Source organism: Chaetura pelagica, unplaced genomic scaffold (assembly GCF_000747805.2).
Source record: "Chaetura pelagica isolate M959 unplaced genomic scaffold, ChaPel_1.0 scaffold1201, whole genome shotgun sequence".
NCBI lineage: Eukaryota > Metazoa > Chordata > Aves > Apodiformes > Apodidae > Chaetura > Chaetura pelagica.
Window position 1 is genome coordinate 32,734 of NW_009952044.1, and position 11,125 is coordinate 43,858.

General features: G+C 53.5%; 1 protein-coding gene across 1 annotated transcript in view; it reads right to left on the reverse strand.

The window, feature by feature from the left end:
* RAB11FIP3 (RAB11 family interacting protein 3 (class II)) overlaps positions 1-11,125 on the reverse strand; it is an 85,795-nt gene that overhangs the window by 27,402 nt on the left and 47,268 nt on the right. The window lies entirely within an intron of this gene.

Here is an 11,125-nt window from a genome sequence, read left to right on the forward strand (position 1 = left end):
AAGGTGCTCTAAGGTCTCCCTGGAGCCTTCTCTTCTCCAGGCTGAACACCCCAACTCTCCCAGCCTGGCTCCATAGGATCTTGCTCTCTGTGCCTTGGGATCTCTCCTGGAGATGTTCCAGCTTTGCAGCAGCACAATCCCATTTTCCCCAGCTCTTCCTGCCTTTGCTTAGGAACTTCATGAGCTTTTGAATGTCAAGTTTGAGGTCGACCAGCCAGCAGCTGGACTTGTGGGTTTGCCAAGTGGGGAGGGATTTCTGTTTGGTTGTTGCTTTTTTCAGACCACCCTTCTCAGCCTGTCTCCAGAGCAGAGCTGCTCCAGCCCTTGGATCACCTCCATGGCCAGGTCCAAAGACCCCATGTGGTCCTTCAGGCCACACATGTTTGGCAACAGGAGCCTTTGGAAGATAAGATGACAGCAAGATATACTGAATAAGAGTTGGAGGGAGACTTTGTTGTGAGCCAGGACAGATTTGTTGGGTCCAGGAGGCACTACCCACTGCTCACTCAGCAGTTCTCATTACTGTGGTTTCATCCACACCATTTTAAGAGGACACATTATGAAGCTGAACTCTCTGCAAGCCCCACCTTTCAAAACTACCACTTAGCCCTTAAAGCTTTTTCCTCCCCATCCAGTAACATGAGGGCACCTGAACAGAAAATAAGCTGGTTTATAAATCTTCATTGCAGTGTGTAATGTGCAGGGACTGCAGCAGCAGGACCCTTACATCTCCACACTGGGCTGGAACAGCAGCTCAGGAATTTTGCCCTGCTTCCCCACATCCATCCCCTGCTTCCCCACATCCATTCCCTGCAGGAGGCTCTAGGAAAGCAGCACATCTTGGTTTTTAAGACACCAGCCTACCAGCATGAAGGGTTTTCCTCCCAGTTTTACCCCTCTGGCCATCATTTCTCTTCAGTCCTGCCCACTCCTACAGGAGGGCAGGGATGATCCTGCCTGGACACACACGGTGCTGAGCCTGGATCCATCCCTGTGTTTGGAGGAAAACTGTTGGAGCAGGAGGAGAAACACCCTCCTAAGGCAAGAGCACGTTCCCCATCCAAGTGCCAGCTCATTTCCCAGCATTTACAGGATTTCCCCAGTGCACCTCAGAACAAATCCAATCGTTTTTGGCTCCGGGATCTCCCTCCTGCCTGGTGGGATCTGTCAGTGCTTGCTGAGCTCCAGCTGATCCCCTGTCACTGGAGGTGGCAGGCAGAGGGACAGGAGCCTCCAGAGAAAATGAGGCTCCTGAAAAGCCATTTTCTGCCTCTGAAGTTCACCCAAGGGGATCAGAGATGCTGAGCTGCAGGCTGCACCCCCTCCAGCAGGGCAGCAGCACTGATCACAGCCACTAATATTGAAGCCAACCTCCCTGCTGGGTTGGAAAGCACCTGGAGCAGCTTTCAGGGCTTTTTTTTTTTGCCCCCAAGGATTTTTGAGGAAATGAGATTTCTCCAAGGCCTGTGTTACAGCAGCTGAAGGGAACACACCCAGGGCAGGCTGGCCTTGCAACAGCACCAGGACCAATTAATTCCATTAAGCTGCTCATTCAGAGCAGGGCACGAGCACAGAGGGCTGGAGGAGTCTTGCTCCCTGCTGCAGACATTGCCCTCAGTGGAAGAGCAGCTTTCAGGGCACCTGCTGTATTTGTAGAGCAGGAGAGCTCCAGACCCAGAGAGACAAACCTCCTGCTGCCACCGTGGTGCCCAGACTCTGCAAATGCTGCTCTTGCTGGCCTGAGTATTTTGGGTCAATACCCTGCAGGCTAAAAAGGTTCTGCAGAGCAGAACCTTTCATGGGTGCGAAGTAGCTGAAGACACAAACAACACCTCCTCTTGCTCCTCCCATGGATTCCCAGGCTGCCTCAACACAGGTGAGGCCAAGGAGGGACAGCAAGAAGTTATGCAGGTGCTCTGAAAACCTGGAAGGGATGGATGGAAAAGTGCTCAACAGCGGTTCCTGTTCTGCCTGGGAACTGGGGAGCAGAGCAAAGTGACCAAGTCAACACCTTGGCTCTCAGCAGAGGTGGATGGAGAGGGAGAGACAGACATGAGCCCCTCTTGGAAGCCTGGCTCAGCTTTCAAGGACTGGAAAGCTGGGAGGGGCTTTTCACCAGGGAGAGCAGTGATGGCAGAAGGGGTGATGGTTTTAAACTGGCAGAGGGGAGATTGAGGTTGGACATGAGGAGGAAATTCTTTGGTGTGAGGGTGGTGAGAGCCTGGCCCAGGTTGCCCAGGGAAGCTGTGGCTGCCCCATCCCTGGCAGTGTTGAAGGGCAGGTTGGATGGGGCTTGGAGCAACCTGGGCTGGTGGGAGGTGTCCCTGCCCATGCAGGGGTTGGATCTAGATGGTCTTGAAGGTCCCAACCTTCACCATTCTTCTGACCCACAGTGACCTACAGACACCAGCATCTCTCCAGGGCACTACCCTGAAGTTAAACATGACTCCAGCCTTCCCAGAGCTGGAGTCTGAAGTCAGCACTGGGAGCAGACAGGGCTGAGCAAGCAAACTCAATCCAAACAGAGGAGAGGCTGCTGCTGCAAATGTCACCCATAACATGGGAGAAGGTGGCTTTCACCAGCCTTTGAGAGAAAAACAAAAGCCTCCTAAACCCTCCCCATCCACTTTAAAAAGCATAAATCCAGCAGGAACCACTTACAGACCTAAAGCTGAGGACTTGCTTAAGTGCTTTACTGGATGCTGCACTTCCTAGAAACATTGCTTAGGCTCCTAATGCTTGGGCAAAAGGGGGATGAGGCAGGGTCAGCAGCAGAGATCAAGTCCCAACCCCCCTGCCATGGGCAGGGACACTTCCCACCAGCCCAGGTTGCTCCAAGCCCCATCCAACCTGCCCTTCAACACTGCCAGGGATGGGCCAGCCACAGCTTCCCTGGGCAACCTGGGCCAGGCTCTCACCACCCTCACACCAAAGAATTTCCTCCTCATGTCCAACCTCAATCTCCCCTCTGCCAGTTTTAATCCATTCCCCCTTGTCCTCTCCCTCCCTGCCCTTGTCCCAAGTCCCTCCCCAGCTTTCCTGGAGCCCCTTCAGGCACTGGAAGGTGCTCTAAGGTCTCCCTGGAGCCTTCTCTTCTCCAGGCTGAACACCCCAACTCTCCCAGCCTGGCTCCAGAGCAGAGGTTAATGAGTGGTCAATGAATTAAGCAGCAGCTGAAACTGTAAACAAAGTCCTTCTCCTGAGCATGAGCGTGGAGAACTTTGCTTTACATTTCATCACAGATTAAGTCAAGCAAACCTCAAGGAAAAAAAATGTGAGGAGGAGATCAGCAAAACAAGGGGACTTGGGTATTACCAAATGCCTGATAAAGCAAAGCAAAACCAAGGCCCTGTGCCCTGGGCAAAGGTGCAGAAAGCTCTTTTTTATGGCCTCACGAGCAGCTGGTTTGTGCACTGACCCTTTAAACCTTCCGTGTTTGGCTGAGCCTGCCTTGCTGGGAGCAGGCAGAAAAGAAACACTTCTTCCAGACTAAAGACCCCATGAGAAGTTTAAATACATCTGTGGGTTTGAGACAGTCAGGTTGGGCTGCAAGCACCTGGGGGACTCACCAGGAACATCCCCACCATGGTCAGAACTGGGTTGGTGACACCAGTATCAGTGTATTTTCAGTTCTTCTTGAATAAAACATCCCCTTAGATGCTTCAGGTGAAGCTCAGACCTTGGAACTGGGACACACACATATGGAGCCCTCAAAACAGGAGCAGAATTCAACTGAAATTCCCACCCCTGACCCCACCATGTGGATTTTCCCTCAGCCAGACCTGTGTGCCCTGGCTGGGCACAACACCCCTGATTGTTTAGAGGTGTTGGGTGAAACTCTGGGGATGTGAAAGCCCAGCAGTGAGCCCTCCTGCTTCCACAAGGACATAAATAATAGGATCATGGAGTGGTTTGGGTTGGAAGGGACCCTAAGGTCATCTAGTACCAACCCCCTGCATGGGCAGGGACCCCTCCCACCAGCCCAGGTTGCTCCAAGCCCCATCCAACCTGCCCTTCAACACTGCCAGGGATGGGGCAGCCACAGCTTCCCTGGGCAACCTGGGCCAGGCTCTCACCACCCTCACACTCCACAATTTCCTCCTCATGTCCAACCTCAATCTCCCCTCTGCCAGTTTTCATCCATCCCCCTTGTCCTCTCCCTCCCTGCCCTTGTCCCAAGTCCCTCCCCAGCTTTCCTGGAGCCCCTTCAGGCACTGGAAGCTGCTCTGAGTTCTCCATTTATATGGACCTGACATAATGTGACCTGATAGAACAGGTGGGACAAGTCTTTAGACTTCTCCAGCAGCAATTCATCTGTTCTAGGCGTTTGGTGACACCTTGGAGTAAAGACTGTTCAATTAAATGTTGTAAAGTGCTATAAAATACACATTGATGTTTAAAAAAACAGCCATTTGAGCACAAAGAGAGGAAACAAGAGCATTGGGAGTCACCTGCAAGGTCTGAGCATGGGCAAGTGGAGCTTTGATCTGTCGTGGGCAGAAGCTTCAGCCCAAGCTTGGGTAAGGTGTTGCCTTGGAGAGGGGAGCAAAGTCTGGCTCCCAGGGAAGCTCCTCCCTGGCATTTCCCACAGGGCTGGTTCCCTGCTCGTGCCTGGAGCTGTCCTGGCATCCCAAAGCTCTGCTGTCCTTGGCCACAAACACTTGGAAGCTTGGGAGGGGAAGCAGGGGGTGGGGGGGGGGAAGGAAAAGGAAAAACAGCTTTGCTTTCCCAGCAAACATGAGTCTTATCTGTGAGGAAAGGCAGCTCTGACTGCACAGGAGGATGGGGGAGATGGAGAGGCTACAAAAACCACCCTCCAAGGACACCCTTGGGGCCCAAGCCTGGGAATGCTGCCCTGTCCAGAGACCAAAAGCAGCCCCATGGAGACCTGGCTGTGGGACAGGGTCCAGCTGAAAGGAGAGGGGATGAAGAGCATCCCACCTGCTCAGGGCAGCATCCCACAGAGGTAGCCCAGCTGGCAATGCCAAGCCCAGCAGCAGCTTGCCAGCCAGCCTGGTCTCACAGCAGGCAGCCTGGGCTTCAATTTGCTTGAAAGCCATTTAAATCCAGGGAAAAGGGAGGTTAAGTTGTGTTTATGGTCCCACCCGAGTCTACAGCAATCCCAGCACCCCCAAAGCCCTGAAACACCCCATGACAGCCCAGCCTCTAGGTGCTGGCAGCCAGAAACCTGTCACACCACTGAGTGATGCCACCTCAGAGGCTGCCACCAGCAGCCAGGCACCCCCAGCCTCTCAGCCACAATATTTACCTCTTCTCATGTTTTAGACAATGTCACTTTTCCAAGAAGCCAGGGAGCCTGCACCCAGCCTAGGCTGAAGGCAACTGTCACAACACAGCCCTGGAGGGTGAGGTTTCCAGGCTGGATAATACCCCTTGAGGCTGGGCAACTGCATCTCAAAAACACCCATTCCCCCCAAAAAAAACAACCCAGAAAACACCAGATCATGCAGACTGCCTTCAGCACCCCAAAAGCCTGTAGCCACCACCTCTCCTGGTCCAACCCCACCCCAGTAAGACCCAGGCAGGGAGGACTATGAAGACACACACATATATCTTCAGATACATCATGAGTGCACCCCCCGTGGGACGAGGGACTGGTCACTAAATATGTTGCAGTCACCAACAAACCCAGTGAGGAACCAGCAAAGTGGCTGAGCTGAGTGGATGCCCAACCTGCCCCTTCCCAGCACCTCTGGGCTGAGAATGGTCCTAGGGCTGGAGCCCTCCCTCCTCCAAGAGCCCCAACCCTGGTTTCATGTCAGCACCCACCTGTGGACACATGGCCTCCTTGCCTGGGAGCTGCTGGCTGCTCTGGCCAGGCCAGAGGGAAGCAAAGTCCAGGAGGGGCTGGGCAGGATGGAGCTCCAGTCCCCAACACAGCCCCTTTTGTTCCAGGCCTCCTCGATAAGGAGCAGGAAGCTAATTCCCTGGGATTGCAGCCCTTCCTCCCACAGGAACACCAGCACCAAAACACGCCTCCCAGGCCAGCCTTCCCAGGTGCTCATGCTTTCTTTTCCCATTAAACCAGTACTGATTCAAAAAAAGGTTCATTTTGAGGAGGAACTACAGAGCTTTTCTTATCTCGTCCTTCCTGATACTCCTGGTGAATATTTAAGCACTAAATGACAAACTCCTTCCTCAGAGCCACAAATAGAAAGGTGAATAAAGCTCGTTGTGCTGGCCAGGGGAAGATCAGGAGCACTTTGCTACTGATAAGGAATCACAGTCGCCCTCTGGGTGACTCAAGCAGCAATCTATGATGACAATATTGTCCTCAGATTAGGGCTGATGCTTGGGTGGTGGGTGATAAGGGAGTTGACAAACACACCAGCCCCAGCTCTGCCTTGTCCTCACCCAGCAGCTGCTTTCTGCAGACACAGGAGCCCAGGCAGAGCAGCTGGTCCATGGATCCTCCCTTTCCCAAGGCACCTGCTGGGGTACAGAGTCCAGGATTTGCCAGGCACAACTCAAAGCCTCAAGTTTGCAAGGTTTGGGTTGTTTTTCTCTTTCTTCTCTCCAGAACCTTCACACCCCCCAAACCCTGCTCTCCCCCAGCCGTGCTTATCTAGCAGAAACAAAATGATTTCCTTCCATTACCTCCACATTTTCTCCAGCTTATCCTTGCTCTCCTCTGGGCCACATCCTTCCTGAAGCCCAGTGCAGAACCTACTACTCAGCAACACTGACTGGAAGCCTCTTGAACCTTGATAACCAGTTGACCTTCTGTGCTGAGTCCAAAAACCCCCACAACCCAAGGAGTCCTGCTGAGGAGCAGAGGAGTTATCCTTTAACCCAGGCTCTCCTGGATCTGCTGCTCATCTGAGCAGGTTGAAGCCTCTTTGCTCTCCCAGCTCCTCTGTGGGTGCTGCAAGACCCCAGGGAAGTTCTGGTACCCCTGGGAGGAGCCCAAAGTCAGAAACACCTATAGCCAAGCTACTTAGGAACCCCAAATCACCACCAGCTCTGCTTTTCAAACTCTTCCTACCCACAGTGCTGTGACCCAGTTCCTGTGGGATCTGCTCTAGGGGATCCTGCTCTGGCAGGGGGTTTGGACTAGATGATCTCCAGAGGTCCCTTCCAACCCCCACCCCTCTGGGACTCTGTGTGATTCCCACGTTTCTTGGTGCCACACACTGTGCTCACAGTTCAAGATAAGGCTCCAAGGTCTTTGTTTTCCAAACTCCTTCCAACCTATTTTGTGCAAAGCAAACACTCCAACAGGGATATTTCCCAGCGAAGAAATTTCTCACCATAACCCTGAATGAAGAGTCCTGCCTTCAGGGACCTTTGTAGCTGATCACACTCCCATCCTTTCCTCTAACCAGCACCATGTCTGCACAAGATATGAATTTCCCTGGGATTTTCAGGCTTTCTGTTACCAAGTTATCACAGTGGACTGATTACTCTACCAACCATTAACCCAACTCTGCCAACCATCAACCCAACTCTACCCAGCCCAGTGCTGCCCCATGTCCCTCAGCACCACATCTGCAGGGCTTGGAAACCCCTCCAGGGATGGGGATTGAACCCCCTCCCTGGGCAGCCTGGGCCAGGGGTTAATGACCCTTCAGGGAAGAAGTTTCTCCCAAGATCCCATCTCAACCTCCCCTGGCACCTGGAAGAGCTGGTGAGCTGAACCCCAGGTCTGCCCTGGCTCTGGAACACCTCAAGCAGCTTGGAGACAGGTTGTCTCTGAAGGCTGCAAAGCTGCCTTTTTCAGACTGGTTGGTCTCCACCACATGTTCACCTGCTGGTAACTCTGGTATGGAGAGACAGAGGAGGACAAACCTCACAGAAAACTGCTGAGGATTGCAAAGTAGGCCCACCACCAAGGCCAGAAAACAGGTCCTCCAAAACCTCTGTGCTCCCCAGGCACAGCTCTCTGCCCTTGGGGGAGGCAAATCTTCTCCTGGGGAGTCTGTAATAAGAAAGGAGGGATCAGAAGGTCTCACCAGGAAGAGAGACAGTGGGTCTACAGCAGAGCCCTACAACTACCCTACATGGGCTCCTTGCAAAACACAAGCCACAAGGAATGACAGTTGATGCCCCAGGGAAGGGCTGCACACCCAAGCTGTGCTACACCAGGCTCTTGGCAACAGCTTCTGCTTTACCAGTGCACAGCTGGAACCCTGCAGGTCTCCAGTCCCCTTTGCAGAAACTCCTGAGCAGCTGGAGAAACCCAGAGATGTGAATTCCAGTTGCCTCACTCTGATTTTTTTTTGCTCTTCAAGAGGCACGAAGCTCCAATTGCTCCGTGTGAGAAGAAATTCCAACTTCAGCAGAGGCAGCAGATCCTTCAGCAGGGACCAGCTGTGCCTCTGGACAGGCAGGATGTGCCCCCTGCTCCCAAAATGCACAACAACCAGATGTGGGACCTCACCAAAGACTGTTTTACTGCCTGGATCCAGTCCTGCTGTCCTGCACTTGCTGCTGAATATTCAGGTTGGACATGAGGAGGAAATTCTTTGGTGTGAGGGTGGTGAGAGCCTGGCCCAGGTTGCCCAGGGAAGCTGTGGCTGCCCCATCCCTGGCAGTGCTGAAGGGCAGGTTGGATGGGGCTTGGAGCAACCTGGGCTGGTGGGAGGGTTTCCCCCTGCCCATGCAGGGGGTTGGGAATAGATGCCGTTGAAGGTGCCTGAGCTCGGTGCCTCTCCCGCCCAGCAGATGGCAACAGCCCCTCGCCAGGCGCCCAGCACCGCCCAGCACCCCCTGCCCTGCTTTCAGCTTTCCCTGCTTTGCAGATCTCAACAAGGGCTTTTCTACAACCCTGCTGGGCCATTTCCCCACAGCTACAACAGCTGTTTGTGCTATTTATCGTGCTCCCTGCCTGCCTCTCCTGAGCGGAGCCTTGCACTGGCTCTGCCCCTCCTCCAGCCCACCTGAGGTCACACATCCCCGTGCCCACCCAAGGTCACACATCTCTGTACCCACCTGAGGTCACACATCCCCATGCCCAGTTCAGGTCACACATCCCCATGCCCATTTCAGGTCACACATCCCCATGCCCACCTGAGGTCACACATCTCCATGCCCACCTGAGGTCACACATCCCCATGCCCACCTGAGGTCACACATCCCCATGCCCAGCTCAGGTCACACATCCCCATGCCCACGTCAGGTCACACATCCCCATTCCCAACCCCAGATAACCCCAGCAGCACATCCAAGCTTGGTGGCTGCTTTTATCTCAGGCCAGTCCCAGGAGACAGGGTAGAGGGGACAGGGAACCCCTGGACCAAATCAAGGCACAGCAGGCACCAAGAAAGCTCACTCCAAATTCATCTTTCCACCCCAAAGTACCTCAGCACGGAGTCAAGAGCTTCATGAGAGCTTGCAAGGGAGGTGAGGAGAAGTCCCACCACCTTCCAGGCACCAAAGCTGCACTAGCCCAGCCTGGGGGAAAACAGGCTCTGGTGTCTGGACAGACAGACTCCCAGCTCCCTTCACCTAGATTTTACAAAGCAGGGGGGTCAAAACTGCTCAATTGTTTTATTTTTGGGTGATGTTTTCCTGCAGAAGGAGAAAGCAGAGAGCCTGTCACCCAGCTTTCCTGCCACCACCAGAATTCCACCTTGGCTGGGGACAAACACAGGACCTGGGGCTGCAGGTAAGGCACCCCAGCCAGGTGATGCTCTTCCTGCCCTGGAGCAGAGGGATAGGGAATGAGATTCCTCTTGCACATGTGACAGCAGAGCACTGAGAGACCCTGACAGTATGAAGGTCCCTGGCCTGCAGTACCAAAGTTCAGAACTTGACCCTTTTAGAGGCTTTTAGCCCCTACTGGGAGATACCAATGTTGGTTCTTCTCTCTATGAACTTGTTGAACGACACCAACTCTGGGTACTGGGGGGGTTCAGCTGGTCATGGAATTGTAGAATCCCAGACTGGTTTGCAAAAGGCACCTTAAAGACCATCTAGATCCAACCCCCCTGCATGGGCAGGGACACCTCCCACCAGCCCAGGCTGCTCCAAGCCCCATCCAACCTGCCCTTCAACACTGCCAGGGATGGGGCAGCCACAGCTTCCCTGGGCAACCTGGGCCAGGCTCTCACCACCCTCACACCAAAGAATTTCCTCCTCATGTCTCATCTAAATGTCCCCTCTTTCAGCTTGAAACCATTTCCCCTCATCCTGTCCCTGATGTTCAGCTCCCTCTGGTGACAGCCACCAGGAGAACGGGATGAGTCACCAAGAAGAGCAACCTTCTTATCCAAGAGAAGACATTTTCATTTAGACTGCTTAAAGCATGAGTTTACACTCGTTTGAACAAACCTGGAGGAGAAAAGGTCTCTGTCAAGGCCTCAACACTTGCAAGAGCCAAGCTCTTGAGCCATTTTGTGCTGTTTAAGGAGGACCAGAGCTGACACTCCAAATCCAGTGACCACGAGTACTCTCAGCACCATGGCCCAGCACCTCTCCTCCACCTCACCTTCCAAATGTCCTCTGATGTGACGTGAGAGGAGAAAAGCCCTGCCAAAGCAGAAGGGGCTCACCAGGTGCCTGAAGTCCATGGCCTATGTTTTGGGGGCTGAGAAGAAGCTTGTTTAGCTGCCTGGTGGCCCCACGTGGTGGCAAGTTTTTGAGCTGCCCACTTGCTGTGCACTGTCTGAAATGGGGCCATTTGAGAATGCAAACTGCTTTTTGGTGGTGGGGGGAGGTCTACTGGGAGGAAAGGCAACACCTTCCCTTCTGGAAGGGTGCTTTTTCCTCCTCCTCTTTTCCAGGTGAATCCAAGCAAGGTGGAATATATATTAGAAAAAGCCATTTCTTCTGTTTTCTGTCTTAAGATTTCCAGAGCGGCTGCTTGTGGTACCTAGTGAAGAAGAACCTGGTGGGTTCTCTGCACCAGCAGAGAGCTCTGCCAGGCAGGGCAGCACCACGATCCAGTGAAAAATCCCTCATCTGCTGCTCCCAGCAGGTTGCTCCTCTCATCCCACCTCCCTGGAGCAGCTCAGGCTTTCCAAAGTTCAGCACTTCCAGGATGTGTGGAATAAAACGCAGGTTGGGAGCTCACGGCTCAGCTAAAGGAGCACAAAAAAACCCTCCACCTGCCCCAAGACACCCATTTATTTTTACACTTCCAACACTGAGCAGTATTTCTGGA